This window comes from Cyrtonyx montezumae, unplaced genomic scaffold, assembly GCF_038088225.1.
Source record: "Cyrtonyx montezumae isolate F1298 unplaced genomic scaffold, pur_monq_1.0 scaffold_13, whole genome shotgun sequence".
Classification (NCBI taxonomy): Eukaryota; Metazoa; Chordata; class Aves; order Galliformes; family Odontophoridae; genus Cyrtonyx; species Cyrtonyx montezumae.
Genome location: NW_027071859.1, coordinates 4,014,756 through 4,028,376, shown reverse-complemented (window position 1 = coordinate 4,028,376; position 13,621 = coordinate 4,014,756). Strand labels below are relative to the sequence as shown.

Below are 13,621 nucleotides of genomic sequence, written 5' to 3'. Positions count from 1 at the left end.
AATTCAGCCTATTCGGGACAGAAATAAGGTTAATATCTGTCCAATTTGTATGGGAGCTTTCCTTCACTTTTAAAGCTAAGTTCATTTCAGTGTTTGAGTGTGAAGGTTTAGGAACCTAACTACAAACACTGTTTACCAATTCTAAAATAAAATATTGGTTATAATGAATATGATGAATGATGATGTATGAACATCTAGAGTGATTCTAAGGAGTGATTTAACCACTCAGATTGAAGTAGAAAGTCTCACAATGTCATTTCTGGTGGTGGTTTCTGGCTGCACCTAAACCCCTGCTTACTTTCCAAATTACATTCTTAGTCCATTGCAGTTTTCTATGACAACTTCAAAAATGAAAATTTTACAAGAAATAATTTTTTAGCGCTCAAAAATGAGTTAGAAAGCAATAAATATATTTTTAATGACATCATTTTTTTCCAGGTAAGTTTCAGCATCTCAATGATGTTCTAGTTTCAAGAAAATAGCCATCCTACTAACAAAGTATTCATTAGAGAACCGGTTCTGCAAAAACTATAAATAATGGGAATTTTGTCAGTGATTTTCAGAGGTGCAGCATTCAACAACCTGTAAACACTAATTTTCACCACATTTTGGAGTGAAACTGTTACTTTCTAACTATACTATACTCTCAAGAGAGTGCACTTTGCATTGCAATAAATTCATTTCTACAGTAATTGAAGATTTAACCTGCGGAGGTGAGAAAAGACATTAGGCATAATTTGAAAGATTATTATCACGACAATTCTCTGCCTTTTCATATCTTTGCATACTGAAAGATTTCAGCATGATTTATTCTTTCTATGGACATATTTCACCAAGCAATTATACAGTTATTTATTTTCCAGTTAAGGGTCAATGCATCACCCTATCTTCCAGACAATAAAAATCTCTTTTCTCTGTTTTTCAACATTTTTCTGAAATGTGACCCCAACTTTTTCCTCTGTGAGACCGACATCAGAGCTTTCAGACACCCGCAGTGTAATTTCCAAACAAACTCATCCAGACAAATTGTGGTCTCTAGACCATTGGTAACCCACAATACTCTGGCTGCATTCCTAGGCATGTAACAGCTTCCCAGTGATTTATTCTACTATCTCATACTGCTGGACCATGTTGAAAGAAGGATAAGCAAGTAAAATATCAAACAAATAAATAAAATGTTTTTCTAACACCGATTTTATTGGGGGACATTTTCACAGGACTCCTTTTGGATCACTGACAGAGATCCAAAGGAATATTGTCCCATACTTATGAGGTTATAAATTTGGTAATCCACCTGAAATTTAAAGTTCTGCCAGACAGTAACTTAAGAAGTAGTAAGCAATATGAAGAAAGAGACTTCCACAAAAACATTATGTGGGGGAAAAAAAATCAGTTCCTACAGGGAAAATTGTTTTCTTGTCAGTTTCTTTCAGAAATGGAAAGGGAATCTGTTGAATATCTGGCAAAGCAACAAAAATGGTCATCTTGCCGAAAAACGTCTTTTTATAGATACATAAAAGAGAAGTCTCAGCATGTACTTACATCAAAATACTTCATGTCGCTTGCTCAAGCTGACTTTTTCTCATTGAATATCCAGGAGTTTCAAAATACTAAAAGTAAAAGACAAAAACCAACCACCTCCAGGACTGAATGCACCAGATAACACAGGGAAAATTGTTACCAGGTTACATGCTGTCAATCAAACTGTCCTCAAAACGACTGACCACAGCTTGGAGGGTTAATCAGGACTGCAGTGCTAAAGATAGAAAGAAAAGCTACCTAATCTACTGGAGAAGGCTCTCAAATCCACTGGGTTTTATGCACAGTTTACCCAATCCTTTTCTTGCTTGCGTCCATGTCACTGGAGTGTAAATCAGACTCAGTGACACTCCTCTCAATCATACCAGTATAAATAGATGCAGTCAAAACCAAAGAGGCAGTATTTTCCTCTTGCATAAAGGACTACAGAGGTATGGATAATTTTCCTGATCCACCACCCTGAGCAACTCACCAACCCACTCACTCATCAGTCATAATTTGGAATCAGATTAGTCCACTCCAGTTAAATCCAGGAAAATCAGTAGAGTCACAGCAAAGATGAACATAGTTCTTAGAACTTTTTATATGTCTGCTCAACTTCAGATGATTTCCTATCCCTCCCTCCTCCATTTTCGATGTAAGAAAACCTTTATGAAATCATCCAGACTTCAGTATGTTAAGTTATCAAGAATCTACCTTGTTGAAAAGCAAAGAATTCCAATAGTTAATCTCACCTACAGCTAAAAGGTCTGTGCCTTCTGTCTAAACTGAATGTGTCTATTAGGTTTTTTTATTTCTTTTGTTTTTTTTAATGCTGATAAATTAACGCTCACCATTTTACTGGAAGTTTCTCTTTCCACTCAAATAATTGCAGCTGCTATTTTTAAAAATTCATTTATTCAGACTGAAGAATAATTTGTAGGTCACCGATAACATTTGAAATGGAGGGTGATTTAAAAATCCAGGTATTCGTTCTTGGGAAATCATAAATGAGATTATTTCATTTGAAAATTTCCTCAGGAAAGGTGGGTTTCTGACAAAAAGGATGAGTTATCATCTTGTAAGATCTAACCATGTTTCTCTAGAATGGTTCACTTCAATTTGCTTTGTGCCGCTCTGTGAGAAAGAAAAATATTTTTTGAGTGGCAAAATGATCTTACCAACAATGAATACTTACGAGCAGAGCAAGTGGAAGTATTGCATGGGAGACGACAGAAGTTTGATTCTTAAAAAAGAAACACTTGATTCATAAAAGGGAAACAGTGAACTGGAAGAGAACACATACCTTTGCCAGTGATTATAAAATGATTCCCTGCGAATAAAACAGTTCATTGTTTAAAATAACTTGAAAAGGATTGTCAAGCCTTGTGTTGGACTTGAAATATTTCTTTCTTTCTGGTAGCTGACATTATCGTTCTGCGCTCTGGCTGAATGAGTTTAAAACACACTGCCCATCACCCAGGTACTCAGCAATTTCACCTGTGACACCCAACTACTGGGAGCAGCCCACACGTTGGAGAGCAGGGCCGCCATTTGGAAGGACTTTGAAAGGCTAGAGAAATTAACTGAGATCTTTCTCAGAAAATAACTAGCATAAATCAGAGACAGAAAACGCCTCAGGCTGATGGGTAGTAACCTTGCAGGAGTTGAAGTTCAAGTTGAACCTTGAAGGGCTTCTTGGATCAGAAGCTGAACAGGAGTCAGCAGCAAGCCCTTCTGGGTGGGAATGATGCCTTCCACGTTCTGCACTGTATAAGATCCTTGCTAGTATGTAGACCAATTATAATTCCCTTCTGCTTGGCACTTTTGAGACCACACCTGGATACTGTGTCCAAGTTTGTGTTCCATACTACAATAAAGATACTGGCATACTGGAATGATTTCCACAAAAGCCACCATGAGGATGAGATGTGACAGAAGTACCTGATGTGCCAATGGAAGGCAAATCACTGGAAGTGTGCAATCAGGAGAAGAGACTGGGAGAGAACCATACTATTGTCTTTAATACCTAGAACATGGTCATAGAGAGCCATCTCCTTCCCAGATGCACATAATGAAGTTCTAGGGTACAGTGGATAGAAAGGGCAGCATGACCATATCATCTAGACACTAAAAAACTTGTATTATTTTAATTTTTTTGAATGTAGGAATATACTACTTTTTATTTACTCACATCCACATCAGTATGAAAAAATTTGGTTTTCAAAGTGCAGTAGTACAAATTTTATTTCCAGGTACAAACATCCATGGAGAAGATTACATTGTTCTTAACCTAGGTAATCAAGAAGACCAGCTTTCTGGAGGATAAGAATTAGTCTCAGGGATCAGATTCACCTACAGTAAATCCCCCTCCTGTTCTGGATATATTATCTAATGAGTTTCTCAGCAAAAAAACAGGATTGTGAAGAAAGAAAACCTTCTGAATGTATTGTTTTCATTTCTCCTTACATTTAATAATATTAATTCTATAGACAATATCTCTAGAGTAGGTACATCAGTTTTTTACTTAAGACAGACTTGAAACTATGAACTTGTGTCCTCCTTCTGCATGTAATAAAATGTGGTTGAGATGCACTATTGTTTTGCAAAGAGTCACCTTCACTGTAACAGGTGAATTGGGAAGCTGAAGAAAAAAGCTCATAAAGTTTGCATTTCAGAGTAAAGGGTCAAAGATCTGGTAAGGGGGCTGGGCCCTCAGTCTGAGTAGACCTTACCAAGGTTGGTTCCTTAACACTTCAGGGCTTGGTTTAGATTCCTGAGTTATGGGATTTGCTTTGTGCTTGGGAAGAAACACGAGGAGAGGGGAAACACATGAGTGAAATGTAGTAAAACAAGATGATAGACTGCTCTTTGAGAGTAGAAAGAGACAAGGATGTTGGTGCCTCATTCGTTATCGCTTTCCCTACACATCCTGTTGACTCCAGTCATTTCCCCAAGCTTCTCAATCCAACTGTACCATAACAGCTCCTGTTGGATGCTCTTTATCACAGCCCAGTATGAACAAAACTAAATCATTCCACTGACAGAGTCATAGAGTCCTAGCACAGAGTACTGGTGTTTCTAGTGCAATAGAGTTTTCATTGTAGAGATCTGGGTACTGAAAGAACACACAAAGACTTTGACTCCCAAGACTGGGGAAAATATCTTTGCATTTCCCTTTGAGGGAAGGCTTCATGTTGCATGTCCAAGATTATGTACATCTTTATGCCAGGAAACTGATAAATAGATGCATTCAGATGTAGGTGACAACATGGCAGGAGCAGAACAGCTTACAAAAGACAGAAACCTAGGACTGACACAACTGACCACATGCAAGGAACAAGAGCACATGAATAGATGTGCCTCACCAGGATGCCTGTGCAGCACCACACACACTTGTATACCTAAGGCTCATTCCCAATTCTGCCTTTCACAATCAATTTCCAAACTAATACTTACATTACTTGAGATTATTAATACTCTGATCAGTGATAATTTCATTTTTTCCATCATGGATCTTGCTTTTATGACTGTCTCTAGGTTTGTTTTTTTTTCTTTAGCTCCTTTAACTTTCATTTCTGGTACCCATGAAATGTATAAACTATTATCAATTGTAAGTTTTATTAATAGTTTTGTAAGAGTGCAAAAATGTATTTCAAAATGCATTAAACAAATCAGATCCTCCTACATTTTAATACGTATACTCATCCTAGATACACCCTTTTTAATGTGTTTATTACTGAATCTCTGGACAGCTTTTACTTACCCAGAAATGAATCTTCTAAAATTCTTTGAAATAATTTTCCAAGCCAAATTAGACACTATATAAAATTTTACAAGTGGTAGAAGCAGTCAATTTTTCTTTCTGGCATCATGTTATTTGGCCTTTCGTCTGTATTTCTTGTGCCATGCAGCTGTGTAGTTATTTCTGCCTTAACATTTGTCCCATTATACTATAATCTCTCACCTGGAATGACTTTCTTCTTTTGGCTTGAGTTAGTAAGGCAAAAACAAAAAAACAACCAACCACCACCAACAAAAAAATCCACAGATATTGTCCAAGTCCTTTCTCCTTTATTCATCCCAGTTAGCATCAGTTGTCTTTGGGGAGCAGTGCAGTTGGTTTCTCAATTCATTCTCTGATATCTAATCTGCCAACATGATCAGGCCAGCTGATCTGTGTGCTTTCCAATTTTTTCAAAGATTCCTCCACTTGTTCTTTATCAATGGGGTTTTTTAATATAGTGACTTCCTTCCCAACTGAGAACACCATCCAAATTATTTTCCTATGTATTCTTTGTTGTTGTTTAGGAGAGAAAGCCAGGGTTGTTTTTGGGTTTTTTTTTGCTATTTTATCTTAAAGGAGTTCAATAACACAGACAGTTTTGAGTTATTTTTGCATTTATTTGTGGACTTGCTTTATCTACTATCTCTGCTTTAGCCCCAGGATTTATATCCTTCCCATTTTCTTCAATTTTAATTCAGGTCAGTAGACTTTTAAGAAAGGATAGCATTGCCAATTCTGGCACCCTTGCCAAAGTCTAAATTTGGGGATTTCTCTGTCTTTTTCTTGTCTGCACTTTTAAAACAATAAACTATTCTTTCTTTTCCCTACATATTGAACCCAAGCGTCAGATTCTCAGATCAGATAAGCCAGCAGGACTCTGTGGGGCTCCTGTGACCTCCTGGGATTAGCATTTGCTGAACATCTGCTCCTTCTGGGCATTGTGCAGGAGCAGAAGGGACAATGCCTTCTCTCCACTGCCAGCTGCATTGCATTGATGGGCATTTCCTCCATGCAAGCTCCTTTCCAGATGTGCTGGGGCCATTCTAGAGGAATAAAGCAGGGGCTAGGATCAGCCAAGGCCATGGGCAGGGGCAGGTCCCACCAGCCCATGCTGCCCAGGTTCCATCCAGACTGGCCTTGAACACCTCCAGGGATGGGGCACCCACAGCTTCTCTGGGCAGCCCATGACAGGGCCTCAGAAACATGAAGAAGCTCTAGGTGATGAACTCAGGTGGTGACAAGATGTTTTATCAGCTGTATGTCATCCCTTGTGTCCTGACTTTCAAGTGGAAATGTTTAAACAGAAGAGATTTGGGGGGAACTGTCTTTGGTTGACCCATTTTTGGTCACTTTTTGGAGATTTGGGGGGAAAAAAGGATGGTAAAGAATTATCAAAATACAGTATCTGAAATATTGAGTGGAAAAAATGGAAAAAAAATGTTTTCTCCTTTGCTGACTTTTCAAAGTGAATTCAATATGTTTAAATGATGAGGAGGCCAAAAAACAAAACAAAACAAAAAACAAAAAACCAAACACACCGTCACATTGTCAGCTAAATTAAACTTTATCTTCATCTGAATTTTCATTTAACTCTTTTAAGGCAGCTGGGAGAATGTCTCCAAGAAAATAAAGAAATAAAGAGAAAAAAATCATTGAAACAATCAAAATTTCACGGAGAGAAAGATTCAGATTAAATCCTAACCACAAAAATCTCCAAGTAGTAAATATTTAAAAAAAAAATCCATATTGAACTTGGTCTTAAAAAACAACCCAAAAAATCCACCTCCCCTTTAGTTGGAGTTGCCCTTGCTATCCAGCTATCTGCCACAGCAATGGACACCACCTTCAACAACCTCCATCTTTATCTCTGAATGTTCTGGTGTTTCTTCCCCACCCTTGCTCTCTTCCTGCTGACACCATGCTCCCTGTGACACTACCATGTCTTGTGATATCGTTCTCCCCATCCACAGCAGCAGGTGCAGCTCTCTGATGCTGGGCCTCTCCTATCCTCCCCTCCCTCCGAGCTCTTTCCCAGCTGTGGAGCTGCCAACACTTTTATTGCAGTTGAAAGAACACCTCCTTATCTTTCACCACAAACCCTTCCCTCCGCCAGCCCTCCTCGCTGTGCATAACCCACACTTGTAAGACACGCCAACTCACAGTCTCCGTGTTGTATTCAACACCTACGTCTCCTTCACACCACCCCCCCACATCTGGATGGTGGCCAAATCCTACAGATTCTTGGCTTTAATCTTCCCAAAATCTCCTCCTGCCCCTTCTTGCTACAACACCTACCTGTTAATAAGTTAGCTTATCTCAACTTTCATAAACTTTATCAGTTTTCAAAATAGCATAGAATCATAGAATCATTAAGCTTGGAAAAGGCCTCTAAGATTATCTAGTCCATTACCCCAGGTCTATTCAAAACCCTACTAGAAAGGCTCCTTTCTTTTACAATAAGGGTGGTGAAGTATGGGCACAGGTTGCCCAGAGAGGCAGTGGTGCCCCATCACCAGCCAAGGTCAGGCTGGGGTTGCCGTGAGCACTGATAGAGCTGTGGGTTCCCTGTTCATTGCAGGGAGTGGGACCAGATGGCCTTTAAGAGTCCCTTCCAACTCAAACCATTCTGCACTCTGGTGGTTTCCCTGTGGTTTTCTGTATTTTTGCATTCACCCCTGCCACCACTGCAGCTCTGAACATTTTCACCCTCTCAGTTCTTGTTTCTGCCTCTCCTGAAAATTGCTAGGGTTGGCCAATTCAGCTCACACCTTGCACACCACAGAGCAGGAAGCATTCAGATATTGCAGCTATCGGCACCTTGTGAAAGCCTAGGGAGAAGTGTAGCTGTCTTGATGCAGTGCACCTCCTCTCTGGGGCCTCATACCCATCCTCAAAGCACTGATCTCCTAAACTTGTAGGAGTTAATGCAAAGCTTATATGACATCACAGTCATCACTCAGCTCCTCATCACCAGTGCATTCCCATTCCCAGCCTACATCTGATGCCGAACTGGATTCATGCGTGAACATCGTCCCATTTGTCCTGTGTCTCACTCAAAGGCAGATGTGATAAGAAATAGATTATTTATTAAGAAGCTTTGCATGCCTTTGAGGAAGCTTAAAGAAACAGCGTGTTGAAGCGAGTGAGTAAATCCCCAACAAAAAAGGGAATACTCTGGAAAAGTACTGCAAGATATACCTGGGACTCTGTGTGCTATCTTTTTCATGGATTGGCCTATTGCCATGTTTGTCCAACTTCAGTGTTCACTTTGCCTGAACTTTCATGGCAAGAGCATCTGCCAGATGTGCTTACGGGTGTGCTGAGGTGTTCATGGAGGCAAGTCAGAACCACGTTCCTGCCAGACCTCATGGCCAGATCTCGGGGCACAAGAGCAGTGCAGCCAAGAGACAGGGACATCAGGTGAATAAGCCCAGACAGCTAATGCAGAAAGAATGCAGAAAAACCAAACTACAGAGAAAAGAAATCTGTGAGCAGTTTGTATAAGATGATTCCACATGAACCATGATGCAACAGTGACTGCTCCCTCAAGTAGGAAAAAAATCCCACCAAACTGATTTATTGAACTGACAGCAGGGTCCATCTTGTTACTTTAAGGTGCACTTATAATGCTTAAGTTTTCTGTAAGTGCAAGTGTCTTTTTCAAGTAACTCTAGATCAATATTCTAAATGTTTAAATCTGAACTAGGCATGTTCAGCCTGGAGAAGAGAAGGCTGTGGGGAGACCTCATTGTGGCCTTCTATTATTTAAAGATAGTTGATGAACTGGAAGGAAATCAACTTTTCATATGGGTAGGTAGTAATAGAAAAAGGAGGAATGGCTTAAAACTAAAGGAGGAGAGATTTAGATTAGATATCAGGGGGAAGTTTTTCACTAAGGTAGTGAGGTGCTGGAACAGGTTGCCCAGAGAGGTTATGGATGCTCCATCCCTACAGGTTGGATGGGGCCCTGGGTAATCTGATCTAGTCTTGATTTGGCAGTTGGCAACTGCCTGTGGCAGGAAGGTTGGAACCTAATGATCCTTGAGGTCCCTTCCAAAACAAGCCATTCTATGGTTCTGTAAAGTTTTCATTACTTGACAAGACCATATTTTTTCACCTGGACTCAAGGCCGTGCTCTGCTTATCTGTCACTCCCAGTTCAACCCAGTGCAGCAGTGGCAGACTAACTGGCACCTTAATACATTTCTCCATAATGCAGCAAAGAATCCAGTTACTGCTCTCACAGCTTTATCAACTGAACCAGGATAACAAAGTCTAAAAACACATTTGAGGAGCAGAAATGGCACAGCATGACTTTGAGAAATGCACCAGATTGAGTAAGAAGGCAGATCTTCTACAGGTTTACTGCTTCTTTGAATTCCAGCAGCTCTCTAAAGCCACTGCTGAGGTGACTGAGGGTAAGTGCACATATTAGGACATCTATGCTGCCAGTCAGCACGGGTCCAGGCTTGCTGTCAGGAACGGGCTTGCCCACCTCCATGCTGCAATCAGGCATGCATGCACAACGAGGTCACCGCAGCTCGCTGGATGCTGCGGTGGCAGCCAGGCTCTGCTTGCTGGGACAGTGTCGAGGTGGCCTTGCACAGTCCATGAGCAGGAATTACCTAATCTTGGCACCTTCCAAGTGGTTTGTGAATGCTGAGACACAGCTGAAACCCAGCACGTGGTACGGACTGTGGGTATGAAGCAGGAAGTTCAGGGAACGCGCAGGTGATTGAGGTCTCTCTTTGTCTCAGGTTCATGTAGACACTGCCATGAGAGATAGTTATGATTCCTGGAACACCATACAGAAAAAAGCTGGAGTTGGACCCGATGGTCCTTATGAATCCCTTCCAACTTAAAGCTATGCTATGACTCTAAGCTTAAAGGGAAACTGAATCCAGTACCACTCATCAGAGTATTGGGAAATCACTAGGAAATGTCTTCTCCAAAAGACCAACAATGTACTGGCACAGCTGCCCAAGGAGGTGGTGGGGCCACCATCCCTGGAGGTGTTTGACGTGGAGATGTGGCACTGAGGAACGAGGTCATTGGGCATGGTGGGAATGGGGATCATTGTGGTCTTTTCCAGCCTTAATGCTTGTATGATTCTAACACAACCTTTTTCTCTTTGATCATGGTGACTTATACTGCCTTTCTAAACAAGAAGGAGATAGGACCAATTTCCTGACAAAAGTGCATTTTGTCCCTGTGAGCTGCTCTGATAGAAGCATGGGGGGATTTGCAGAGCCACTTCAGTAGCCCACATCACCTGTTAAGCTTTTAAGTCTATACTGGGCTCTGCTCACACAATCCAGGCCACCAACATCAGCAGATACACATTGGAAAGTAAGGCAACCAGCTTAACTTCCATGCCCTGCAGGAGAAGGAAGGCTGAGGATAACATCAGACAGCCTGCAGGATACTGACAACTTGGAGAGATTTTGGGGAAGGGCAGCAAAATGATTAAGGGTTTGGTTAGAAGAAGGGGGGAAGGAAGAAGGGGGGGAAATAAAAGTCTGAAAGCACTAAATACACATTGCTTGGCCAACTAGTGCCCGAGGGAAAATAAAAGAGCTGGCAGGCAGGAGGGAGCCGAGAGCCAAGGAAGAAGTAGGATCTCCATTGTTAGGAGCTTTCAGCATTTGTAGGCAAACAATGAGGAATGAGTGTGCTGCAAGCTAGGAGATAAGTCAGGGGAAGCTGGCGAGCATAGGCACTGCACAAATAGATGAAATCAAGACCCTTCTCAACCTGTGTTTTGGCACTGGCTGCACCTGGGTCTTGATTTTCCCCTTGTGCTTATAATCCTCTGTGTGGCTGAAATGTTAAGGCACTGATTCTTCCCAGGCACATAAGGGAATTGCTCATCGTAGAGCAAGTGGATGAGAATTGCTCATCGTAGAGCAAGATGTAATGAGATAAAACTGTGAAAAGGGGGAACTGAGGTCACTTAGGTTGGAATAATCCACAAATGAAGAATTGGATGGCCCTTCTTACAGGTTATTTAAGATTAGACTGTTGGAATTTATTTATTCTTATACAGGAAAACAGACATTAAGGAAAAGAATTGTGACGTAAAGGGCAGAGAGGAGAGGATCCATTGTTTCTCTCTCCGAAGTATGTTATATTGCACGAAATATAGAGATATTGTACATATCTTTTCAATACAGAAAACACCATATATGCTGTGGAAGTCATATTTTGTGCTTAAGTGTGCAGTTTTTCCCTTCTTTACATGTAATGGGATCAAATTAATAACAACGTTAATTGGTAGCAATAAAACACACCTACTTGGCCAAATGATTCAGGTTTCTCCAAGGCACAATAAGAACACAATCATGATTACAAGGAAATAAATGAAAGAAATGAGAAGAATCTTATTAAAGCTCCAAAAGAGAGCCAAGGGAGATCCAGTGAAGAAGGAAAAAAAACAACCAACCAACAAACAAAAAAAAAAAGGGTGAAAATAAAAATGCAGCAGGAGATAGAAAGATTATCTTGTGCCTTCATCTGCTCTAAGAAGCAATTTAAGGAGCAGATGATATCCAGTGTTAAATACTAATCAGTTGCCATCATAACCAATAATTCATTGTGAATATAGGTGGCCCAAGAACCTACTTTAGTATTAGGTGTTCAAAAGCAAATACAAATATCTATTCCAACCCTGCAGAAAAAGCTACAGAGATGCAGAAATCCCCAGATCAAGTGTGTGGTCATCAGAAAATATTCTTCCAAAGAAATCAAATGAAATCAAATGGGTTTTGAGCAAAAGGCAAGTGAACATTGCAAGATCTTCTAATCAAAGGCTCAATTATCTGCTGAAATACAGACCTGTGGCAAATTTACATCAGCGCCTTTCCTCCTATCTGTGTTAATTTAGCCCTTAAAGATGCAAAGTCTTGACACTATGAGTTTCATGACACAATATATAAAGACTGTAAAAAATGAAAGGCCAAGAACCTGGGATGAAATTCAGTGCCCTGCACTATTCAAGGGGTCAAATTTTGTTCTGCAAATGATCCGTATGTTATCAACTCTGCAAGTCTCAGTTCAGCTTCAGAAGTTAATTCATTTCTTAATGCTAACTCACTGTAGAGCTGCCAAGGGTTAATTACTTGAAGTCTGCATTAGCCAAAAACACTGGGCCTCCCCCTTTTGGCTTGTACTTCGAGAGACTGGGAGATTGCCAACGAAAGGATAAGAAAGGTCCTGTGGGCTACTCAGATCTTTCAGAAGACAATCAGAGGTTCAGCCCCAAGCTGGGATTGTGGTAAAAGCTACTGTCTCTGCTACCAGGGACCATGTTGGAGCAGGCCAGGCTCAAGGCCTGGCTCACTGCCTATGAAGTGCTGCTCAAAACAGACAGGAGTCCCCGCTCTGCATGCAGGAGCCCTGATCTTCTTAGGGCTTGATCCACTCTTAATCTCCTGCTGTCCCTGAATAGCAAGGGAGATTTCAGGTAGCAAGAAGAATTTACATCAGGAAAGCTGGAGTCCAGCTCAATTCAGCAAGGGAGGCTCATTTTCTTAGGAAATACCCCACTAAGGAGAAGACTCAGAATCCAAGGCAAAGCCCCCCAGGAAAACAAAACCACAGCCTTTGAAATCTTCTAGTGATAATGTCTGCATTGCTCCATGGAGCAAAACACAACCACCAGCTCTTGTTTGTCCTCAGCAAGCCTCCACCATAAGCACAGCTCTTATTTATCATGGGCAACTGTTAGCTGGACTAAGTGATCTTGGTCTTTCCAACCTTAATGATTCTGTTATTCAGCTAATTCTCTAGAAGGAACATCAACTCATTTTCTAATAAGAAACAAAGGACCTAAGAGAAGGCAACAGATACACTGAAAAATATTATCAGTACTAGCACCTAAGCTCCTACACCTTGCCATTTTCCACCAGCCCAATACTTCCCTTGTTGGCTCCTTTTCCCTATATCAGTTCACACATGCACAGAAGAGAGAGAAAGAGGCAGGTTCGACTTACCACAAAGGTAATCCAAGTACATAGCTTTGTCCAGGTCAATAATCCATCCCAGGTGGGGTCTCACGTGAGTGCTCACAGAGGAGATCAAAAGCCAGAGAGAAACCTTTCCTCCTCCTGTTATTTGTCCCTACAAGTGCAAGATGGAGCGCTTCGGCTCACCTGCTGCCTACACGGGGGGACAGGCCCCCATCTCCCTTCCTAAGGCTTTACATTGCTCCCCTTCTCACAGCTTTCCCCACAGCCGTATGCTCAACCACTTCTCCTGATAAAGAAACAAATGGGTTGCTCTGCCCAGGGTAGCCCCTGGGAATGGGATTAAGACTAGC

General features: G+C 41.1%; 1 protein-coding gene across 1 annotated transcript in view; it reads right to left on the bottom strand.

Moving 5' to 3' along the window:
* RP1L1 (RP1 like 1) overlaps positions 1 to 13,350 on the bottom strand; it is a 38,744-nt gene extending 25,394 nt beyond the window's left edge. Inside the window, exon 1 of the mRNA XM_065731077.1 lies at positions 13,296 to 13,350. The gene's annotated coding sequence lies outside the window, so the exon portion shown is untranslated. The remainder of the gene's footprint in view (positions 1 to 13,295) is intronic.
* Positions 13,351 to 13,621: the final 271 nt, after the last annotated feature.